General features: G+C 49.1%; 1 protein-coding gene across 3 annotated transcripts in view; it reads left to right on the top strand.

Moving 5' to 3' along the window:
- The first annotated feature begins 2,438 nt into the window (after nucleotides 1–2,438).
- The window catches only part of Nck2 (NCK adaptor protein 2), a 115,008-nt gene continuing 95,509 nt past the window's right edge, over nucleotides 2,439–21,937 (top strand). The window contains exon 1 of one of the 3 annotated variants that reach the window (XM_004844491.3): nucleotides 2,439–2,643. The gene's annotated coding sequence lies outside the window, so the exon portion shown is untranslated. Of the gene's footprint in view, nucleotides 2,644–2,673; nucleotides 3,141–16,259; nucleotides 21,262–21,937 lie in introns of those variants that run through there. The other 2 variants (XM_021258145.2, XM_021258146.2) reach the window with 2 other exon arrangements.

Below are 21,937 nucleotides of genomic sequence, written 5' to 3' on the forward strand. Positions count from 1 at the left end.
GTGGGAGGAAACGGCAGAGAGCTCTGGAGGCATTCACCCAGCACCCACTGCTTGGCTCTTTCACTGACAAGTGTCAGTTTCTCATCTGTAAAGTGGGATGATGCTACTCTGTGAGCCTAGAGCCCATGTGTGCTACGAATTTCATCAAAGTTCATCCTAAGTATGGTCAGGAATGATGTAAACATTAAGGGGCTGTCCTGGAGAGGGAAAGGAAGGTACTTGCAGAGAGACAGTTAAGGATTGGCATCATGGAGGTAAAGTGAACCAGGTCTGGGGTCATCTAGAGCCCTGTCCTCCCTTCTCTTGGAGGCCTTGATCAGTGGAAAGGAAGGGGTCAAGATGGCAATGGGATTTCTGCCAGGAGCTAAGGTGGCCTCTAGGCCAAGCCAGAGATGGGCAGAAAGAGTTGGTTTGGGAAGGAATTGGTTTCATTTTGAACATAGTGACCTAGGAGACACCCTGAATCTCCCACAGGGAGAGCAGACAGGTTGGGGCTCACTAGTGGACAGCTGCAGTACTGGGAGTGAATCAGAGCAAGCCCGGGCCAGGAGCACACAAAAGATGAACCATTCTTAAAACAAAAACAAAGAACAACAACAACAGGAAAAAAAAAAAAACCCAAAGTGCACATCAGAATAAAAACAAAGGGGCACATCTGGTTTGGGAATGTTGCTGTCAGAGGCTTGGAAGACAGCTCACCCCTTACAAGGAGGCAGAGAGGGCAGGTCAAAAATGTAAGGGCATCCAAATGAAAGGTCTCAGGTAAATGAAAAGATGGTAGAGTTTAGGACTTAGCAGAAAACTGGGTAGAGTAGGGACTGAGAACTGCCCACTGAGCTGTAGGATGTCATTGGCAACTGTACTGAAAATCAGAACAGGAAGAGAAGTGTGAGAACTATGATTCAAAGGAAGTTTACAAAGCACAGATGTAAAAAACTGGGTCAAAGAAGTTACACATTTGTGTGTGTGTGTGTGTGTGCGCGCGCGTACATATGTGTATGGGTGTGTGGTACTAGGATCGAACTAAGGGCCTTTGAACTGAGCTACACCCCCAGCCCTTTTTATTTTTAATGTTGAGATGGGTCTCACTAAGTCACTGTGCTACCCAGGCAAGGCTCGAACTTGGGATCCTCCTGCCTCAGCCTCCCAGAGTGCTGAGCTCACAGGCATACTCCACCATGCTCAGCTTGTTATACTTCTTTTGAATAAAATAACTTTAAATGGGGCCAGACTATAGATCAGGATCCTGTTTCCTTATTCTAAAGGTAGATATTATGAAGACAGGGTTTACACAAATGGATGAATGGAGGTCGCTTCTTTCCTAAGGTCAAAGTACAGAAGGAGGTGGACACACAGGTCTTCAACACACCCCTTCTCCTGACTCTCCTTCCACTTTCTGAGCCAGGAAGGGCCACCTTTTGCCCGGTGGTGCCAGGTACTTCACATAGGAGGTGGGCAATCAGCATCTCCTCATTTGATAAATTAAAGGAAGGCTGAGACTGTTCAAGGTCGCATGGTTCTGGAAGCCCCTAGCCCAATGCTTCACGGTCTGACTACAAAGCACACTGCGGTTATCCAAGACTTCCTTCGGGAAGCAGGCAGGGAAGAGTAATCCAATTAAGCTCCCTTGTTATCTTGGGTGAATTATTCCTGCCTTAATGATAAGGAGAAGCCAGGAGCCCAAGAAAGAATCTCACTAACAGGGACACAGGCAACCCCACCAGGAAATTAAGAACCATGTGAATATTCGGATTTCCTCTGGGAAACCGCAGGGGAGGAGAGTGAAGAAGAAACATCTGGATTTCTGTCTCTGTGAAAGGGAAAGGCATTTGTCTCCCTCCTCCGGGAGTGGGGGGCTTGGTTTTCCCAGTTAGTTCACAGGTTTGGTTTCTGCAGGCTGCATGCACACAGGGGTCCCATGCACCATCCTCAGGACTCTGAGCCCTCTCAGTCCCCGGGGTGCCAAGAACCCCAAGTCCCCACCCACAAGGCCCAGGAGCCCCCTAGGGCGGAGTCTAAATGTGTCTGGGTGGGAAAGTAAATAGATGCGAGGAAACACATAAAGATGCCCACAGCAGGCCGGGGGAGGAAGTGACATTTCTATGTCAGCCACTTTCCCGACCGACTCGAGGCCCGGGCCGCCGAGGGTGCCGTGGGAAAGCTTCCAGGCGGGGGCGGTCGCCCACGGCCCGAGCATCGCGATCCAAGCAAGCAGTGGGGACACAAAGAGGATGAGCGGGGTCTGGCACGCTGCCGGATGTAGCCGCCTTGTCCCCACCAGGGTCCCCGCCCTAGTCTCCACCCGGGTCCGCTTGCTCAGGTCTGGCGGGACTTCCCCACCGCGCAGGCGTCCCGGGCGCGCCCCCAGGTGGGTGAGGCGAGCACGAGCCCGGACGGGGCGGAGTCACGGGGGGAGGGGGGGCGGTGCCGCGCGGGGCGCAGGGGGAGGAGCCGGGGGGAGGCGCGGGTCGCGCCGCCGTGATCGCCAGGCCCAAGCTCTTCGTGGATCGCGGATCGCCTGGCGGAGCGCGGGGCTCGGGCGCTCGGGCCGGGTCGGCGGCCGAAGCATCCCCAGCGAAGCACCAGCGAGGACAAAGGCGGCGCTGCCCGGACCCGCGCTCCTGGTGTCTCCGCGCGGCCGAGGTGAGTGGGGCGCAAACTCGGGGCGCGCGGCCTGGGGTCCCCGCCAAACACTCGGGGCGGGGGGGCGCCAGTTCCTCCCCAGACCCCGATCCCCCACCCGGTACCTCACCCTAATCCTCTTTCTCGGATCCCCACCCAGGGCGCGGGGAAGCCCGGTGTGCGAGCCATCCGGGAGCTGGGCGGGCAGGCGTAGGGCTCACAGAGCTCGGGCGCGTGGCGAGGCCGGAACCGGAGAACTTGCTGTGCAGATAAAACTATTTACAATCGGGCCGAAGCTGCTGTCACCTCGCCTAAGGGAGGTCCTTGCCTCGGCCCAGACGCTTTTGTGCGGTTCTCAGCCATGTGCCCTGCCCGGATTTCCAAGACTCCAGCAACCGCCGCCGGAAGCAAAGTTTCTCCCTTGTCCCTGCCCTCTCGGTGCACGCAGGGCGACTCCACCGCCTGGTGGTTCTGGAGGAATCGGATGTGACTTTTCAGGCAGCGCCGGTAACTCCCTGGTGAGCGCGGCTCTCTTGGTATTGTGTGGAGGGGCTCTGTTTGCAAAAGCCCTCTTTTGTGGACAGGGAGGACTGGCCCTGAAGGTCTGCGGGGATGCCGACTGATGGACACAGGACACCTGACTTTCACTAGTATTGTCAGCAGCCTCAGGGACAAAGCCAGACCGCGCGTGGAGTTGGCTTCCGTCACTTCAGACCGTCGGGGCTGGTCTCCTTTATTTGGCTTTGTGTATTTTGCCAACAGGTTTGCGGCTCATTCTGCCAAGTTTGTACCCGTAATGGGATGAGTAGGCCCCAGTCTGGGCCAAAGGGGCTTCGGACATCTCAGGGCCTGCTTTTGTGTTGACCCAGAAAGATGGGAACCCAGAAGCCGGTGGGCGGGGCACCTGGGGACCCACAGGTAGGAACTAGTCTCTTCCTGGTCGTAGCCTGTCCGGGTTTCTGGAAAGGATTTTGTGTAGGAAGGAAACTCGATCTGGGTGTTTTCATGCGGCTGTGTTTGATCTGGTTATCAACAGTGGTTTTGAAGTCTTAAAAGTGAAAAAAATTAACCGAGGCTGCTTTAACTTATCAGAACAGATCTCCAGGCTGCCCGGAGCACTCCTGAAACTCACCCAGGCTTCCTAGATGAAATGGTTGAATTAATAGCAGGGGATGCAGGCGTGTGCAGGGTTTTGTGGAGAGAATGGTGGTGAGCACTCATGGGAGAGAGAGCGCTGAACCTAAGGCCGGCTCTAGAGCAGAGCTGAGGAAGCGTGCACGAGGGTGAATTTGGCAGCCATGGTCCTCTTCCTACAGTAGGCTAGATGTGGCTTTGATCAGGGAAGTGGCTGGGTCTGGGAGGCCTGGTAGCTGCCCGTGTCTGAAATTGGTGAACTTTGCACAGGGGCCAGGGAGTGGGGAGGCCCACTTCCTCTCTTCTCAGAGCTCTTGTGCTACATGGCAGTGGGACTGATCGTGACCTGGATGAGACTGGGGGCAGGTTGCAGCCTGGAGAGTTGGCCTCCATCATGCCTCTAACCAACTTGTATGGATGGGTGGCCTGCAGAAGTTGGGCCTAGGAGGGTCGCTGCAGTCTCCTTCTGGCTCTGAGTTTTGCTGTATCAAATGCTGGGGACTTAACACTTCTTCATGCCTGTTCCTCCGGACCATGTCATGTTCCCAGTCCCTGTCATTTGTGTTGGGCTTTACTGAACTTTTCCAGCAAGCAGCAGATCTTGTACACACAGCATTTGAGAACTGTGCTTTCATTCTTATCAAATTCACCAAAAATCTTCCTTGCCGGTGCACAAACTGAGTAAGCTTTTTAAAGATGCGCTGAGACCCCTTGATGGCACAGAATGACCTGGGATCCTTTTTTGATCACTTGTAGCTTAATTTGCCCTGGCTGAAGGCTGTGTGGCCTTCTGGGATGTGCATGTTGCTAGGTGCGCAGCCTGGCTTGCTGTGTCGCTAGTGGTGGCAAAGCCAGTGGAAATGGTATCCTGACATTCAAAAGGAGGCCTAAAGCTGCGGGTGGGGTGGCCTGCTGTGTTTGGGAAAACTGATCAGCTAACTTTTTTCACAAATGAACTGGAAACTCCCAGCAGCTCCCACAGAGGCTGAGAGAATTAGTTTTCCCATTCAGAGCCACTGCAAATGGCGCTTCCAAATTGTTTTTCTTTTCGAAAATGCGAGATGGAAACATTTCACTGTGTGTTTTCTAAGGGCTTGAGCTAAAATATGGTATCTTGTGTGTATTCAGTGCCAGAGTTTAGGCCACCGTGGAGGTCAGGGCGGCCCTTTGACGGCTTATCACAGGTACGCAGCTGCACTAAGTACTTTGTCTTTTCTTTAGGTTTCTGGTAGTGCAATTTAACAAATTAGACTTTTTCTTTTTCTGCATTTCACTTTGAAATATCCCAAGGTACATTTGTATCTGAAGGTAAAGCAACAGGAGCAAGTTACACCCCTTGCCCAGCGCATACACAGACACAAATGCATGGGTGCTCCTATGCATGCACACACACACACCCACACACACACACACTCGTACATTCTTACATCACAATTCACCTTCATTGAAGCCATGGAAATGAAAAGGCTCTTTTGGTTGATGTGGCACTGTCCCAGTGTTGTCCCGTCCCTGGCCAGCCTCTGGGTTTCGTCTGGGCTTCCTCACTCGGCCCCCTGGGTGTCTCAAGTTCTCATCCTTCCTTTTCTTCACCTTATCAACTCTTATGTAGAGGGGGTGACTTTGTCCTTGAACCTCCGCAGTGTTTTGTGTCACTGATTTGGCATTTGGGACACTCTGCCCAATGGCTTGTTTGTGTTGCACTTGCTCTAGTAGATTATACAGTTATTGTGCACCTGGCATTCACTAGATAGGTGGATTCGGTTCTCAGCCCGCAGGTTTTGGGGCACTAGGTTCCCGTGGGTGTCAGAGTAGTAAGAGAGCAGTGGGGTCCCGGGGCACAGCTCTGCCACACCATGGGCAGCCTGGCTCCAGGTGTTCTGACAGCGGGAGGATTTGATCTGAGTTCCTGTCTATTTGGTAACTTCGGTCAAATGGATCATTAGAGGTCTTGAAGCTAAACTTAAAGCAGAGTCACAGAATTCATTTATGTTTCATAGACACTTTATACACAAAGGCTGAAGGTAATTTTATGTCTTTTTTCTGTGCACTTGTGTTTTGACCGGAACGAACCAAAGTCACCTTTTGCATCGCCTCGCTGTGGGTGGGGTGGGGCTTGTACTCAGGGTAGCGGAGGGTGATCCTGTCCACCTCAGGTGGACAGACTGGGTGGGTCTTGCCAGTGGGCAACTTAATGAGCATCACCCGACTTCCTTGTGTTTTTTATTTTTAAAAAGTTTTAATTTTTTTATGGTAATGCTTTTAAGTAAAGAAACCTCAAGCATGCTCAGAATTTAAATACAGGTTGAGGAGCATGAATCTGAAAATCTGAACTGCTCTGAAATCTGAACCTTTCTGAGCAACTGCAGGAGGCCACAAGTGGAAAATTCCGCACCTGCCCTCATGAGGTGGTTGCAGTCACAGTGCAGGTGTGCTGAAAATGCTGTGTACAGTCACCTGCAGGCTGTGTGTGAAGGTGTGTGTGACACAGTGGATTCCTGAGGCTTGATTCTTAACTATGTAACTAAGGTACCAGCAGGATAACCAGAACTTGGCCAGAGTTTCCAGTCTAGGTGGATAGGGACACTTCCCATTATGCATGTACCCATGTACCTGTTCCAGAATCTGAAAAATCTAAAATATGAATCTGAAAAATCTAAAATCTGAAATACTTCTGGTGTCAAACTTTTTGGATAAAGGCTACTCAACATCTGTACCACAGTTTCTTCTTTTAAGTCAGTATTGAAGTTGGATGCAGTGGTGCACACCTGCAACCTAAGCATTCAGAAGGCTTAGGCAGGAGGATTGTGAATTAGAGGTCAGCCTGGACTACATAATGAGACCTGTTTCAAAAACAAATAGAAATAATAACAAATTATTTATTGATTTATAAATGAAAACAACCTAGTATTGGCAAATAGGATGCTTTTGCTGGGCCATTGTTAATGAAGATCTGCAGTGCACGATGAGATGAGAACGATGTGTCCTGACGCTTGTGTGGTGGTTTATAGTTTATAAAGCCCTCTCACAGGTGGCATCATATTCGATACTCTAAACAACATGGTGGAACAGGCTCCAGCCCATGTTCCTGGGGGAGGATGGTGGAGCCCCAGGACATAGAACTCAGTTCAGGGCCTTCCAAGGGGCCCTGTCCTGCTAGGCTGGTGGTGGTGGAAGACATCAGGGTCCTGCTAGGTGAGCAGGTGTAGTGGGCTGGGGGTGGTGTGGGCTGTGCCTGGTGGGTGGCAGCTGTGTCAGAGTCTTCGGGCCTTGGGCTGACCCCAAGGACAGCCATCCGAGGGTAGCTGACAGGGTGGGCTCAGGGCGCTGTTTGGGCCTCGTGGTCGCCCTAGGGAGGAGGAGGCCACAGGCGCCAGAGAGTGGGTTCCTGCTTGCTGCCTGTAGAACGTGGCTCCATGTCTCTTGTGGAGCTCCTTGGCCCAGGTCAAGCAGCAGCATTTACTTTCTCATGGTCCTGGAGACTGAAAGTTACAGGTCAAGTTGCAGCGGTGCTGGTGTCCGTGGGGTCCCTTCTGGGCCTGGTGCACTTCCTGCTTTGCCCTTGGTGGCCTTGCTTCTGTCCACACAGACTGATGTCTCTGGTGCTCTTCCTCTTCTTGTGAGGCCAGCAGTCCCTGTTGGTGGGATCTTGTTACCCACATTCCTGTCCTGTCTCAGGTGCACTCCAGGTGTCATTGGTGGGCTCTGCAGCCAGGGATTCATCAGCTGCAACATCCAAAATATTTGCAATTGTTTTTGTCTGTATGAGGTTTTTTTTGGTTATTATCCCTTCAGCAATACAATGATTCACACATCCTCTACATCTTGTTGTTGCTTACTTTTCTGAGACAGGGTTTCACTATGTAGCCCAGGCTGGCCTCAAACTCACGGTGATCCTCCTGCCTCAGCCCCTTGGGTGCTTGGATTACACGTGTGTGCCACCATACCTGGCTTGTGTGAGGTAATGTGAGTAATCTAGAAATGATCTAGACTATATGTAAGGATGTGTGCAGGCGATGCCAAGTGCTCAGTGCCATTTTACAGAGCGCCTCGAGTGTCTGAGGATGTGGGTCCCCTCGGGGTCCAGGGACCAGCCCAGCAGTCCACCATGGGACCCATGCATTGTCACCTGGGGACTAAGACTCTACATTTGCAGTCTGTGTCTGTGTTCTCAGTGAGGCTGGTGACTTCAGGACCTGGTGCTCCCTCGTCTAGACCTGTGGGCTCTGCCATCCGAGGTCACTGCCTGGGGCAGGTACAGCACAGTGAGAAGTTGAGTGGGATGGTCAGCTTGTTTGGGGCTCCTGGCAGAAGTGGTGTCAGGGAGGTGCCTGGATACTGGCTTCTCCATGCTGCTTGGGCCATGAGTGGAGTGGTTTAGGAGAGAAGTCTGGGATTATTCCACCTACAGATGCTTCCCTCCAGGTAAGCAGGGAGGTAGGCCCTGTGGCTTGTGTTTTCTTTATGGTGACCTCAATAAAATTTCAAAAATATGAGTAACAGCTGGACTCTGTAAGGGAAGGAAAGTGCTTCCCGGTCCAGAAGGTGAGCCAGGGGTGGGGGTGGCCCCCAGCCCTGCTCTGCTGTGACCTGCAGCCTGGGACACGACCAAGCTGGCCTGCTCTTGGGCCATGTGCTGACCCGCATTGGTGCCGTTCAGGGCCACTGCATGAGGCAGGGTGTCCCATCAGGCTGTGCACTCGCCAGCGCCAAATGCGTGTGTGCATCTGGCTTGTTCGTCTGTCCATTCATCCATCCATTCATAGGGGTTAACCAACTTCTCCCTGTTGTTTCCACCTAAACTCTTTGTGTCCCCAGCTGCCCCTTGCCTGCCCTCACTCTCCTTGCTCATCCAGGGCTCGGCTCCTTCGTCCTTGGTGCCTCTTTGCCCTCGCAGATCTGTTTTATCAGCTCTGCTGACTCTGCCTCCAGAAGAGGTCTCACTTCTCAGCCTTGCTCTGCTTCTTTGCTCTTCTGCTTGGACATCCAGGCACTGTTCTGACCATTCCTGGCCATTCATCTGCACCTCGTTGCCTGGCATTCAGTCTGGCCACCACCGCACCTGGCGGCTCTCCCTTGTCCTCAGCTCAAGGTCCCATGTGGCAGATGCAGGCCTGGCTCTACTGTAACTCAGGTCTCTGAATGCTGCACAACAGCCCTGAGCTACCAGGTTATCTGTGGCCACACACTGAGCAGCAGTTTGCTGGAAGTGATAGCAAAACAGCAAGGCTGTGGTCCGCTTGCATTTGCAGATTTTATTCTGTGGGGCTGGCTGAGGGCTGGCCCTTGTCACAGTGGCCTGGCTGCAGAGCTGTACTCGATGTGCACCATGCTGGGTCTCATGGGAGGAGAGATTGCAGGCAGAGAGTTGTGTGTGTGCGTATGTGTGTGCGTGTGTGTGTGTGTGACTTTAATGCAGAGTGTCTCCCCGCAAAAGCCACTTGAATGACCAACTGTCAGGATCAGTGCCCTCCCATCAAAATGCCATGCCAGCCACAAATGCCAGACTCAGTGTCATTTTAAATGTTGTGGTTGCCACATTAAAGATGTAAATAGAGACAAGTGATACTGTTATCATAGATCTCCTTTTCCCCATTATATATAAATATTTTTACTTCTGCATGTAATTAATATAAGAATTAATGGGAAGGTTCACATTCTTTTATTCGTGTGAAGCTTTTGAGTCTGTATGGTTGTGGCAGATCTCTGTTCCCTCCTGCTACATTTGGAGGGGTTGGTGGCCCTGGGCGAGGGGCTGCTGTGTGGGGAGTGGCAGGACCTTCTCGGGGTTCAAGCTTTTTGCATTCCATGGCTCCCGAAGTTGAGGCACTAAAAAGACACAATAGCAACAGTGTAGAGTAACAATAGAGGTAGCTATGGTTATACTTTATTGGGAAAGGTATAGCACATGTAGTTTTCCAAAAACAATGTAATATTTCATAAGTCACTTCTAAGTCAGTTTTAGAGTTCTAATATCAGAGCTGGTAAAAAGTGAACGTATAGGATACCTTGTACATTTTACAAATATTCTCAAATGTGTTTTGAGTTCTAGGAGTTAAATAGCCATTGTGAAACAACAGTTTTCGGAATGAGCAGTTAACGTGTTTCTGACGTGGTGAGTGCTTCACTGGTGAGGACAAAGCTAAAATCATACCTTTCCTCATGATCCCAGCTTCTGTCCTCACACAGACACACACCCTGCAGCCAGACATTGTAATTACCTCTCCAAGCGCTTCACACAGAGAACTCTTTGAGTCCTTGTCAGCATCGAAGATGGTTTATTTGGGGTTCATCTAGGGAAGGAGAGGGAGATCTAGGGGCTGCCTGGCCTTGGGCCCCTCAGCTAGTAAGTGTCATGTGTGGACTTTCACACTCTGACCCCATCACCCTCTGATCTGGGCTACCACCCTTCACCCAGCTGTGTCTGCCAATGCGTGGCACAGAACCATAAACTTTTATGGTGGAAGGAGGCTGGAGAGGCATGGGCCGAGATCACTGGTGGGGCATAGAGGCTGGGCTGGGTGCCCTCTGGGGCCTATTATCGGGCACTGCTGTGCAGGAGGCCCTAGGCGTGGAAGGAGGTGCAGAATAATTAACAGCTTCACAGGGGCTGTGGTGGGTAACTGTGAGAAGTCTCCAAGGGTGTGACTGGGTGCTTTGGTCTGGCTGCTCCTTAGCCCTAGTCCCCTCACTGTGTCTGGGAACCAGGTGGACGTCACAGTGCCCGCTCCAGCTCTGACATTCGTGCCACAGCCCCTTGAGGATGGTTCCTCCTGGAGTGCCCAGTGCCGAGGTCTGGGGTACCCGGGGCGTTTGATGTCTAACCAGTGCTCCAGACCAAGGTGGTGAGTGCTGGGATGGACACCACTGCTAGAGGCCCCACAGGTGCATGGGGCAGGTTTTGTATTGTCACACAGGCCGAGCATCCCCATCCTAGTGCTTGGGACTGGAAGTGCTGCAGATTTTGTATTTTTTGAAGTTTTGAACATTTGCATATATATGGTGGATGTCTTGGGGATGGGACCCAAGACCAACCTAGAGACTCACTGGTGTTTCATACATACCTTATCCAGCAGCCTGAAGGTCATTTTATGCACAGTTTTCCTTGCAGCTGCATTGATTGTGACAGTGACCGGTCGGCTGGCGTCAGGTGTGCAGTTTTCCACTTGTGGTCTCATCATTGCTCCCACAAAGATATCACACTTTGAGATGAGAGCTGCATGCCAACCAAGCTTGGCCTGCGTGTGGGCACCTTCGAGTGGGCTGTGAGATGTTGTTCTTCCTGGTGTACCGTCTCCACCCCCATGGGGACTAAGTGGATAGAGTGGTTTTCTCCTTCGCCCCGTCTGGGACAGTTGTCTTGTGGAGTTGTCGAGCTCCACACTGTCCTCCGGTCTGTATGTGAATATGGGTTGGTAGCTGCTTACTTCAGACACTTTAGCCTAACCCACCAAACCCTCTTCCTCTCCTGTGACACCTGAAGATCGTGAAGAATTTCACAGTGGCTTTGCTGTCCCCTTCTTGGGCCACGACAGGCTGGGTCAAGTCTCAGTCTGGATCTTGGAAGTGGCAGTACAGGGTCCCCAGGGAAGCTGAGGTGCTGGCAGCCTTTCCCAGGGAGTTTTGTGCCTACCAGATCACCCCACACCCACCCATCGAGGTCGGCAGGATCCCTTGGGCCCGCACAGGGCTGGGCAGCCTTCTCCACGAGCAGATGGGACTGAGCTACAGCCACGAACTGGTGACTGTTCGGGGCTGCTCCCTCGCATCCCAGGTCTCAGGAGGGCACAGCTCAGGCAGGGTCTCCCCATCCACAGGCTGACTTGCAGGCAGCCCAGTGCTGCAGGGATGCCTCCATCTGTGGCCCAATCCAGGAGGAGCAGCAGCAAAGATTGGTTTACTACCCAGGCTCAGCAGTTCCCCTGGCATTGTTGCAGTGAGTTAGAGGCCAGTGGGTCCTGGTCAAATGCCTAGAAAGGTGTCTGGGCCAGAGCAGAGTCTGCCCATCCTTTACGACTTTCCTTCATGGTCCTGTCTCAGTTTAATAGAGGATAAATTTGGGCTCGGTCTTTCAGGATGTGTGTAAGTCAAGGAGTGTTTTTTCATCGTGTCACTGAGGAGCCTGGCTCCACAAGAGAAGAGCCATTGCTGTCTTTTCTCTCTCTCTGTTGTCAGCTGTGTCCACTGAGGACAATCACTTTATAACCTGGTGTCCCTGTTTTCTGATGGTGTGGTGAGAATTAGCCATGACTGCTCTGAGTTATGGGAGCCACCTTGGGGACGTCACCGTAAACACCAACAGCTCCTGGAGGTGTTGTTAGACAACAGGAAGTATTCAGGGATTCACCAAGTTATTTTAGGGACAGTTTCCAGAAATTTAATAATGGTGAAGAGTGAATTTTCATCGAATGACTTGTTTTGTTTTAAGAAGCAAACCTAGCAGAATCTGGCAAGATAAAGAAAACCAGATTTTTCAGATAATGATAGTTTCAGAGAAACCACACTGAGTTTTTCTCTAAGAGATCTTCACTGGAGAGAAGTCTTAAGAACTGTACAGCAGGCGGAAAAAAGATGTCGCAAATGTAGAGTCTGAATTAAAAAGGAGTGGTGTATAAAGATAATGCCAACACGTAGGTAAAGCTTCAGCTAAATAAATATTGGTTACATAAATTAAAGCACAAAAGACAATCAGATTTTTCCTGCCATTCATTTCCATTTCTTCCCGTTTCTTTCTTTGCATGCGTTTGGTGTTTCTCCTCCATTTCCCCAATTGCGTTGTGTCGCTGTGGACTCTGTGCCCTGGGCTTGTGCCTTAAAGTTCCCCTATTAGGGTCTGGTCTGATCACCTACACTCAGTGTCTGTCTCTTCCGCATCCCTGACATCTTCTAGGGTGCTGGGCTTGGGTTTGGAAGGTTCCCATACCTGCAGGTTCTCCTCCCTGTCCCTTTCCATCCTTTCCTTAGGAGGTGTGTTGAGCAAGGTTCAGGAGCCCTGGCCCAGTGGTGGCCAAGAAGAAAGGATGACACTATCTTCTGAAAAATGAAGGAGAGGGTGTCACAGACTCTGCAGTTGTAATCTTCATTCTAAAGCTTTCCTGGGTGGAGGTAGAGCTCAGTGGAAGGATTGAGATGTCTCAGCACCTTGCTTCTTAAACCTGACTGTGCTTAATGCATCTCAGCCATCCTGGTCAGAGAACTCGAATTTGTGTTCCACAGAAGGAGACACTCACCTTTCATGAATGTTTGCAGCAGGCCAGGGTTTGTGGAAAACATGTTTTCCCCACACTGCACATTAATATGTGCAACTCCCCATTTATTTTTGGAGCTGATTAGGTGTTAGATTTGGGTTAGGAAAGGGAAGTAGCTCACATTTGCAAATCCACCAACACGTTTCTCAAGGTTAGTATTTTTAAAAACTTAATTGAAACTTGATCCTCCTTCACCCATGTACGTAAGTAATTGCTATTCCTCTACCGTGGTTCTGCCCTAGTGTACATTTGGCAGTGTCTGGAGACACTGTAAATTGTCCTGCCTAGCGGTGCCCCTGGCATTTAGTCGGTGTAGACTAGGGATGTTAGTAAATATCCTGTAGTGCATAAGACAGACCTATGACCAAGAATTAAGCAGCTGAAAATGTTAGTATTTAAGTATTTAAGCAACCTTGAGATAATGAATGCTGGTCTGCTTTGTTTAAATGTTTAAGTCAGTGACACATTGATCTTTCCGAGTTGCCTTTTGGAAATCAATTTCATTCTTCCTTTTCAATCAACACAGTGAAAAGTAATAGATCTAAACACAATGTATCTGTGCGATTAAAATGTAAAGAAGAAACTTGCTTTAGTGTAGTTGATGTAACAGTGGTTTTTCTTCACCTGTGATGATGTTGATGTTAAAGTATGGCACATGGAGAATTTGGAGGATTATTTGAACTTCTGTATTCTGTTGTTTCAAAAATATTTCAATATATATGCTAATTTGTTTCATATACTACTGACTTCTCTCAGTTCATTGAAAAGAAAGTTTTGTGCTATTATCTATTTCTTTTTTGTGAGAGAGTCTTGTTTGTCTGTGACTTGTATGCTGAGTAACATTTTGGCTTTTGTAAGATTATGGTACACAAGTGTATTAACTATTCGTATTCTCTAAATATTTTGTTATGAAATTTTATTTTAGGTTCTTTAAAAAAAATACAGCACAATGCTTTTTAAAAAACTTTCTGATTCATTATATTCATACCACATACATATGAAAAGCTGATTTTTGCAGGAAACATCTTGATGCCTGGCTGAGATGTGATTAAAGCCCATTCCTCTTACGGTGCCCACTGATGTAACCAAGGGGACCTTTGTCAGTTACTTTTAAAGTAATGGACTTGAAAAGTCAAATAATAAAAGACATCTTTTTTTTTCTCAGAAGCCTTACATTAGTAATTGTTTTCTAGAAAAAATGGTTTTATTATCACTAAAGTTCGTAAGATTCTGAGTTCAGCCTGATAGTTTCTGAGCTGGTCATCTAGCTTAGCTTTTGAATGCTTTATTTTCTTCTTTGTGTAGTTCTAAAACTCTTCAGGGGAGACAGAACAAAAATACCACAAATTAGACCTTACGAAGGAAAGGGAGAGGGAAAATTCTAATTTGGCTGTTAGTTGCTGACTCCCAGCATCTACAAAGCTACCTATTAGCTGGCCTAGAGTATGATGTTGCTGTCTGAATTTTTTTTCCTCCTTTATAAATAGACTTACTTGATCAAGTAAGAAAAGCCTAGAAATGCAGAGACCGGCCAATGAGAAGCTTCCTGGCCTTTATTGTCATCTGTTTTGTGTAAATTATTTCCTGTTCTGTTGCTCTTCCTTTTGACTTTGTTGTTTCTTATCGCCTCTTCCTGTTCTGTTACTAGGATAAACAGAGTCAGCACTCTGTAAATTTTTGAACTTCCCTTGGAGTGTAGCATTAAAAGTACAATCCATCTTTTATTTCTTCAATCACCCCATCTCATGTGGACTGAGAAAGATTCCTGAAAAATGAACAGTAATTCTTTGGACAGATTGGAGAGATCTGATTTACACGCTACAAAATGATATATGTATCTCTTTGTTACTTGGCACACTTTGTATCATTTGATTCTTCCAGCGTGGATGGGGGGAGGCCAGGGCTGTGAAGAGACTGTTTTGTAGAGGAGGAAAGCACAGGTCACCGGGATGGTGATGGCCGTGGGGATCCCATCAGAGTGGCTTCTGGGAGCCTTAACAGCACCTCTTGGCTGGGCTCTGGTTGGAATAGGGGGACCCAGCTCTAAGGCTGCAGACCCAGGACCCCATCCTCAATTTGATTGACTATTTCAGCCCCCTCCCTCTGCAATAAAACATCCGCCTTTTTGCGGAGACTTCTTGATTTTTTATTAAAATGGGAGCTGGATAGAAACTGTATCATTCCGAACTTGATTAATAGCTGGTCTAAATGTGAACTTCGAAATCTTGATTCATGAAAGGATCAGAGATACGGTCCTCTTTTTTTTTCTCCAGTACTGATTTGGCTAATGTAGCACAATCTCATTTCATGAGGGGTCGCTCCTAATGTTCTTTGAAACCTTTCGTCGCTCTGCCTGTCTCTCCCTTAAAGTTGAAATGGTACAGCTTCTTGGTTATTAAGATAGTTTTTCGCTTTTGTTTTTGTTTTGCCTTCAAAGGGACACTGGATGAGACAAAGGAACTCAAGTGGCAAGTGTGTGTTGCTGTTGCTTTTGTGTGCCTGTGTCCTGAGGGCTGGAAGAGGGGGTGCTGGAGACCGAGATGACTGCTGCCTTGCTGCTCCTGATCCCTACAGGCACAGAGGGTGCTGTCCACACTGTTTTTGCTGGATCGTGGTCTTATGAGGAACGCTTATCCATCCCCGCTCTGTGTGCAGGACCGTGGGAATCTTTGGGCACCCAGAGACCCGCCCACAGGGTGCCTGTAAACAACACAGAGATTTTACGAGTGGCTGATCAAGTCCCATATAGTTAATGAGTGTATAAAATGATGGTTGGATTCCGCTTGGTCTGAGATGGGGCTCTGGGAAGTCCTCACCCACCCAAGGCCAGGTAGGATGAAGGCCATGGACTTTGGAGGAGGATGGTATTCTCTCCAAGCTCCTCACCCTTTTCAGCGCACAGGCAGACCCTGGAGACTAGAATTGTGCCCTGAGCAGGGACAGTCCCAAGTGCCTGGTGGAAACCCGGTCTCTGCCACAGCTTGACAGCTGCCTGGTTTTCTCATCCCTGCCCCTGCTGCTCTAGCGAAGTCTGTTCACAAGTCATGATCGATGACCCTGGAAGTTTGGGCTGACCTGTCTGTACTTTTCAGATAATGTGAACTTGACTTATACATTATTTATTTGCTTTGAACCTTTAACTCTTAAATATTAGTAAAACTACTTATAAAATGCTCCTTTCAATGGAATGCTGGCATCAAGTAGTGCATTAATTCTTATTTCCTGTTTGATCAATAGTGGGATAAATGCATTTATGCCATCACATTTTAATCTAGAAAAGATTTGTTTAGTCAAATTACTACTTCTAGAGTAGTAAAGAGTATTGCAGATCAGTACTCTTTAGACATTTTGCAAGTTTGTTTTGGGTCCTACTGAGGGCCTGGTTAGGTATGTGTTTCCTTTGAAATTTATCTTAATCCATTGTAGGTGATTTTTGTTATTTAGTTACTTATTTGCTGGGGATTAAACTGAGGGCTGGGGATGTATCTTTTTTTTTTTTAATGAAGTGTTTCAAATGGCTGACTTCCATCAGTCTCATGTGGGGATCATAGGGCCATTTGACAGCAAGGCACTGGGAACCATTTTCCAGAGATGGGTAGATTTCAGGGATTAGCCTTGAGCTCTGATTAGTGTCTGAAAATAAATTAATGCTAGCTTTCAAAGCAAGTAGAATCATAATTATTGATTTCTCCTCTAGTTCATAGTGAACCAGTCTGCGTTTGCTTTAGCTTTTGATGGTGTGGATTAATGTGAAATAGTTTTTGTGAAATACTATAATTAATTAGTGATAGACTGTAATTAATGCTTAAGGTTTCTCATGAACTTAATTCGAAAACAGCAGAAGTTTAATCTGAAATGTAAGTTTGTGATGTGATTTTTAAAGGTAGAGGGAAGGCCTGAATTCCTGGTCTGAGGGGCTTTGGGAAGAGGAAGCTGAATGTGTGAGAAGTGATTAAGTCCGCCTTCATTCCGGGGACTGAAGATTCTGGGGCAGTCACTTTGGGCAGTGATTGGCGGTGGTTGACATCTCTGAGTACATAAAGGGTCGTAGCTAAACAGGCAGCTGCTCCTATTCCTGCCACACCGGCCATGACACCACTTAGCCCCACTCTTCCCAAACTGCAGGTGCAGAGGGAGATCTCACTCCAGTCTGTTCCCCAGGCACCTGCTGTGTGATGCATTTTCCTGTGGCAAATGACCTAACGCAGGCTGTGCGATGGCTTCTTTCACTGTAGTTTCCTTAGTCCATGTCTCTGTCTTACAGTATGGTTTGTGATTTCAATTTTGATCTGCAATTTCTGATGTTTTTAAAAAGAAAAATCTTGTCCTTTTCCAAACTTCCGTGTTGGCCAGGCTGAAGTGTTTTTGGTGGCTTTGGATAGAAGTGTCTCTTGGAGCACAGCTGTCACCACACCTCATTGTCACTGCAAGGCATCCTATGTTCTGAAAGGGGCCCAGTTGCCCCTGCAGCCTGAGTCTGGAGCCCAGGATTAGTTAAACCCCGTGGCCCAGGCTATGATGTAAGTCCTGAGTGGGTCCTTAAAGCCAGGGTCCTACACCCATGGCCTGGGGTTTGGGGCCACCTCACAGCCCAAGGACTTAGGGCAGAAAAGCTTACGCTTGTGTTCTCCCAGGCTTTGACTCACGTATAGCATGTCTTCCCATGTGCCTGTTGTGGCACAGTCATGGCCTCCACAGTCATCAAAGGAATGGCAGTGATTTCCCTGTCCCTCCCATCATGGTAGCCACAGGTGTGTGTAATTAGGGACCACCCTCCATGCCTTTCACACCAGGACTCTGTTTGTTTGGCTTTTAGTGAGACAGAGTCTCACTATGCTGTTCAGCCTAGCCTTGAACTCATTATGTAGTGCAGGCTGGCCTCAAACTCAGGGCAATCCTCTTGCCTCAGCCTCCCGAGCTCTGGGATCACAGGCATGTACCGCCATGTCTGGTGAGATGCTTGGAGTCTTTAAATTGGCTGCTATATCCTCTGGCAGTGTGCTCATAGAGATACACATGGATGATATATCTCAGATGGGTTTTTAAAAATAGTAGATTAATAACTTTTAATATTTAAGTTGCCTAAATGAAAGTCACTTATGAGCACCCTAGGAAGTAGTCCCCAAGTCACCAGTCTGCCTAGGTAGCAGGGATGAGATGCAGGAAGACAGGACCTGGCCAGGGACCAGATGTCATCCTGTCCTCTGATGACAGAGCTTCAAGACTCAGGCCACCGTGCAGGGATGTCCACACAGGCCTAGCGAGAAGTAACTTAATGTTGTGCCTACTAGAATGAAATCGTACCCAAGTAGACAGACTTGGCCTGTAAGAGGAACTCTAGAAAGAATTGTGTTTATATTGGGTAAAAGCCTAGTTATTGTTTCTATAAGTTTTAAATACATACATACATATTCAGTTTATTAGTTAAAAGAAATGCTCATTTAAAAGTGGTTCTGTGGTTATTGATGTTCCAGCAGTTGGGTTGGGTTGGGTTATAGGTCGGGAACTTCCAGCTTTGTAATGACTTCCAGTATCAGGAAAAAACATCAGTGACTTCAAAAAATCTCAAGCATATGAGTTTGACTCTGGTTCTTAGGGATCTTGTGGGAACATGGTCCTTGGAGTTTGGCCCCATGTTTGAAGAGGTATGGTGTAAAATAAATGCAGTCGGGAAAGGGAAAGGGAAGTGGCTCGTGTGTCACCTGGGTCACCTCTTCCCCATGTGTGGAACTGAGTGCGAGGTGTGTGGTGGGTTCCCTTCGACCCTGAGCTGCAGGAAGGTGCAAGCTCAAAGCCTCCCTGTGCAGCCCAGGAGCTTCTGTTTCCTGCTGTCTCCAGTGTGGCTGAGCATTTCATATGTGTAGCCCAGTCTGACTCTCCACAGCCCTCTGAGGCTGCTGTGATGCTGTGTGACTGCTGAAGTGGCTCCATGGGGAACCAAGCAGTTTATCCAAGTGCTGGCCTCAGTGGCTGCACCTAGGAGTGCTTTCACAGGGGTTGCACTTGGACACCTGTTCGGTGATGTCCATGTCAGACCTTCGGCTGGCTTTGCAGGTTAAGGGAAGATGGGCAGGGCAGATGTCTGTACCCTGTCCAGGTGCCCTGTGAGTGCAGCCGCCGCCTCTGTGGCTCCCAGGCCACTCTCACCCCCATCCCTGGGCTGCAGCTCTGCAGGAAATCCAGGGCCAGAGCTTTGGTGTGTTTGGAGTCTGGGGAGAGGGTGAGCCCAAGCTCCAGACCCACAGAGATGAAACAATAAACACCAGCAGCTGTCAGCTGCCACCTCTGTGGTGATTTGTTACCCAGCAGCAGGTGACTGATAGAGTCACCAGGAATACCCTCCTCCTGTCATTCCTTGGTTGGATTCACTTGCTGCTGGTCAGGGCTCCCTGAAATTGCCCTTCTTCTTTATTATGTTTTTATGACATATCTCATCATTGGCTCAAGATAGAGTAGAAATCACTTTGTCATGTTGCCTTTTAAAAGACTTGTAAAGGAAATGGAAGAATCGAGGCTGGATGGCATATTCAGGGACACTGGAAAAGTGGGTATCTTGAGCCACAGTGCCCAAAGCAGGGGCCATAAGGGGTGTGGGTGCCCCTCCCACCTCTGGAGCAACCGGGTGGGGGTGCCTGGTGCCCCTGGACTGGGTGAGAGAAGCTTGACCCATTTCTTTCCCTCTCTGCTTGACTCCAGTTTTCTTTTCTCTGTTCTGTACCCCCTGTTCCATCTACCATGCAGGTCAGTGGGCAGGACCTCTGGGTGCCTAGCCTGCCCAGCTGTGGTCTACCCTCAGTCTTTGTTCTGCTCCCCAGGCATACAGGAGGTTTGCTGGCTTCAAACCGGTTCCCCTTAGTGAGCGATGTTGGATTTGTGAATTTGTATGTTCAGGGTTTCCAGGCTGTATAGTCAAGGCTGGGAGCCTTCTCATCTGTTTTCCTGATGCTCATGTTGGGGAGTGGAGAGAGTTGAGGTGGAGTCCAGAAAGCACCTATGGAATTGGAGTGTAACCCGTCACCTGGGACATCTGTGTCATGCATGTGTATGCTGGCTGTGGTGCTGCTCCGATCCCTTCTTATTTTATTTTTGTCACATACTGTTGAACCAACTGCAATATACCTTTCACCCAACCCCTCCGGTGATAGGACCTGTGTGGCCTGCTTCACCTGATGTCCAGGGAGAGCCCAGAGCCCAGCAGTGAGTTTACTTGCAAAATTTTGCATTCCTCATCCACCCTTGTTAGGATTTTGTAAAAAGTGCCTCTTGTAGATGTCACCGTTTGTGCATGAGTGACAGAATCGTGACTCAGGAAATTGTTTCTCCATCAAGATGGAGAGCAGAGGGCCGGCTGAGGCCTGTGGGTCAGATCTGGCTCGCAGCCTGTTCCTTTGAACCATTTCACTGGAACATAGCAGGCCCATGCTCGCACATGTCAGCCGCAGCTGCTTCTGTGGCACAGTAGCCAAATGGTGGTGACCCTGTGGCCCGAAGGCCCTTGACACTGTGTTTATCAGTGATTTTCGGAAGAAGCCCATTGACCCTGGTGTGCAGGAAAGAGTGGTGTTGGAAGCTGCCAGGCACTCTATGTCCCTGCCAGGTCCCTGTTGGCGTGAGGTCTCTGTGCCCTTTTTTAGGGACAGGAAGAGGAGGATCCCCTTATCTGAGAGGGTCGTTAGGGTGACATTGTGCGAGATCCTGGCTGGTTCCTGGCTCGGAACAAGCACTTAACAAGTATGAAATCCTTCCCCTCTTTATGACTCATTTCCCTAGATTTGCTTGCTCTCTGTGTGTGAATTTTTTTTTCCGGCACCAGGGATTGAACTCAGGAGAAAGGAGTGCCGCCACTGAGCTAAATCCCCAGCCCCTTGTGTGTGACAGTTTTTGTGTGTGTGTGTGAAATTTTGAGATAAAGAAATGGTTTTGGTGCCTACATTTTCTGCAGTGAAAATATCTCCGAACATTATCCAGTAGCAATAGAACCCGGGCTCAAAGGTGAATAGGGTATGTAATTCTCAATTTCCTGGTAACCACATTCAAAAAGGGAAAAAGAAACATTAATTTTAATACTGTCTTCATTAGTCAGTCCAACCAAATGTCACACCGATGCACATTTCATGGTAAAAATTAGATTACCCCCTCTCTCTATTCCCCCTAAGCCTCCAGAGTCCTGTGTCCATGCCCTGTTGTAGGACACCTTGGGCTCCTGGTGTCTCCTGGATTCCGTGGCTGCTGCGGGACAGTCTCTGATCTCCCACACCAGGTAAGTGTCCTGCATTTCCATCCTGTGCAGCCCTTACAAGGGTTGGGGCTCAGTCCCATGAGACTGTCCCCACCAGGTCCTGGGAACCCTGTGTGTTTCTGACCAATCAGCTGTAAACTGGGGGTTCCCACAGCTTCCTTTTTCTGCTTGTAGTCTGCTCTGACAGCTGGGGAACTCAGGAAGCTCATCACTCCCTGATGTGGCTTACTTACAAGGGCTCAGCTTAGGACCAGGAGGATGGCTTGGGAGGGCTGCGGGAGTCTGGGCCTTCCCCAGAGGTGCTTCCCTCCAGCTCATTGCCCCGTTGCACTCTCCAGCCTGGAGACCCCCAGGTCCTTTGGTTTCCTGAGTTTTTATCCCAGTCTCCATTTCCTGCCCTCCTGGTGATGGGCTGGGGCTGAACGTCTCCACTTTATGATGACATGTTGGGACCTCCTGAGGCCTTTGGGACTTGTCTTGTGTCCCCTGGTGAACACAAACACACATATGAGTCACCTAGCCCGTTATGAACAGCAATACTCCTGTTGCTCGCTCAGGAAGTCCCAAAGGTTGTAGGAGCTCAGCACCAGCAACCAAAACCAGAGTCCAAACCCATTCTCGATGAGGAGGGCTCCAGCAGCCTGGGATATGGTAGCCCTGCCCTGCCCCAGCTGGCCGTGTGCTATTTAGAGCAAGG

This window comes from Heterocephalus glaber, unplaced genomic scaffold (assembly GCF_053883595.1).
Source record: "Heterocephalus glaber isolate CG9 unplaced genomic scaffold, H.glaber_assembly_v1.0 deba00000470, whole genome shotgun sequence".
Lineage (NCBI taxonomy): Eukaryota > Metazoa > Chordata > Mammalia > Rodentia > Bathyergidae > Heterocephalus > Heterocephalus glaber.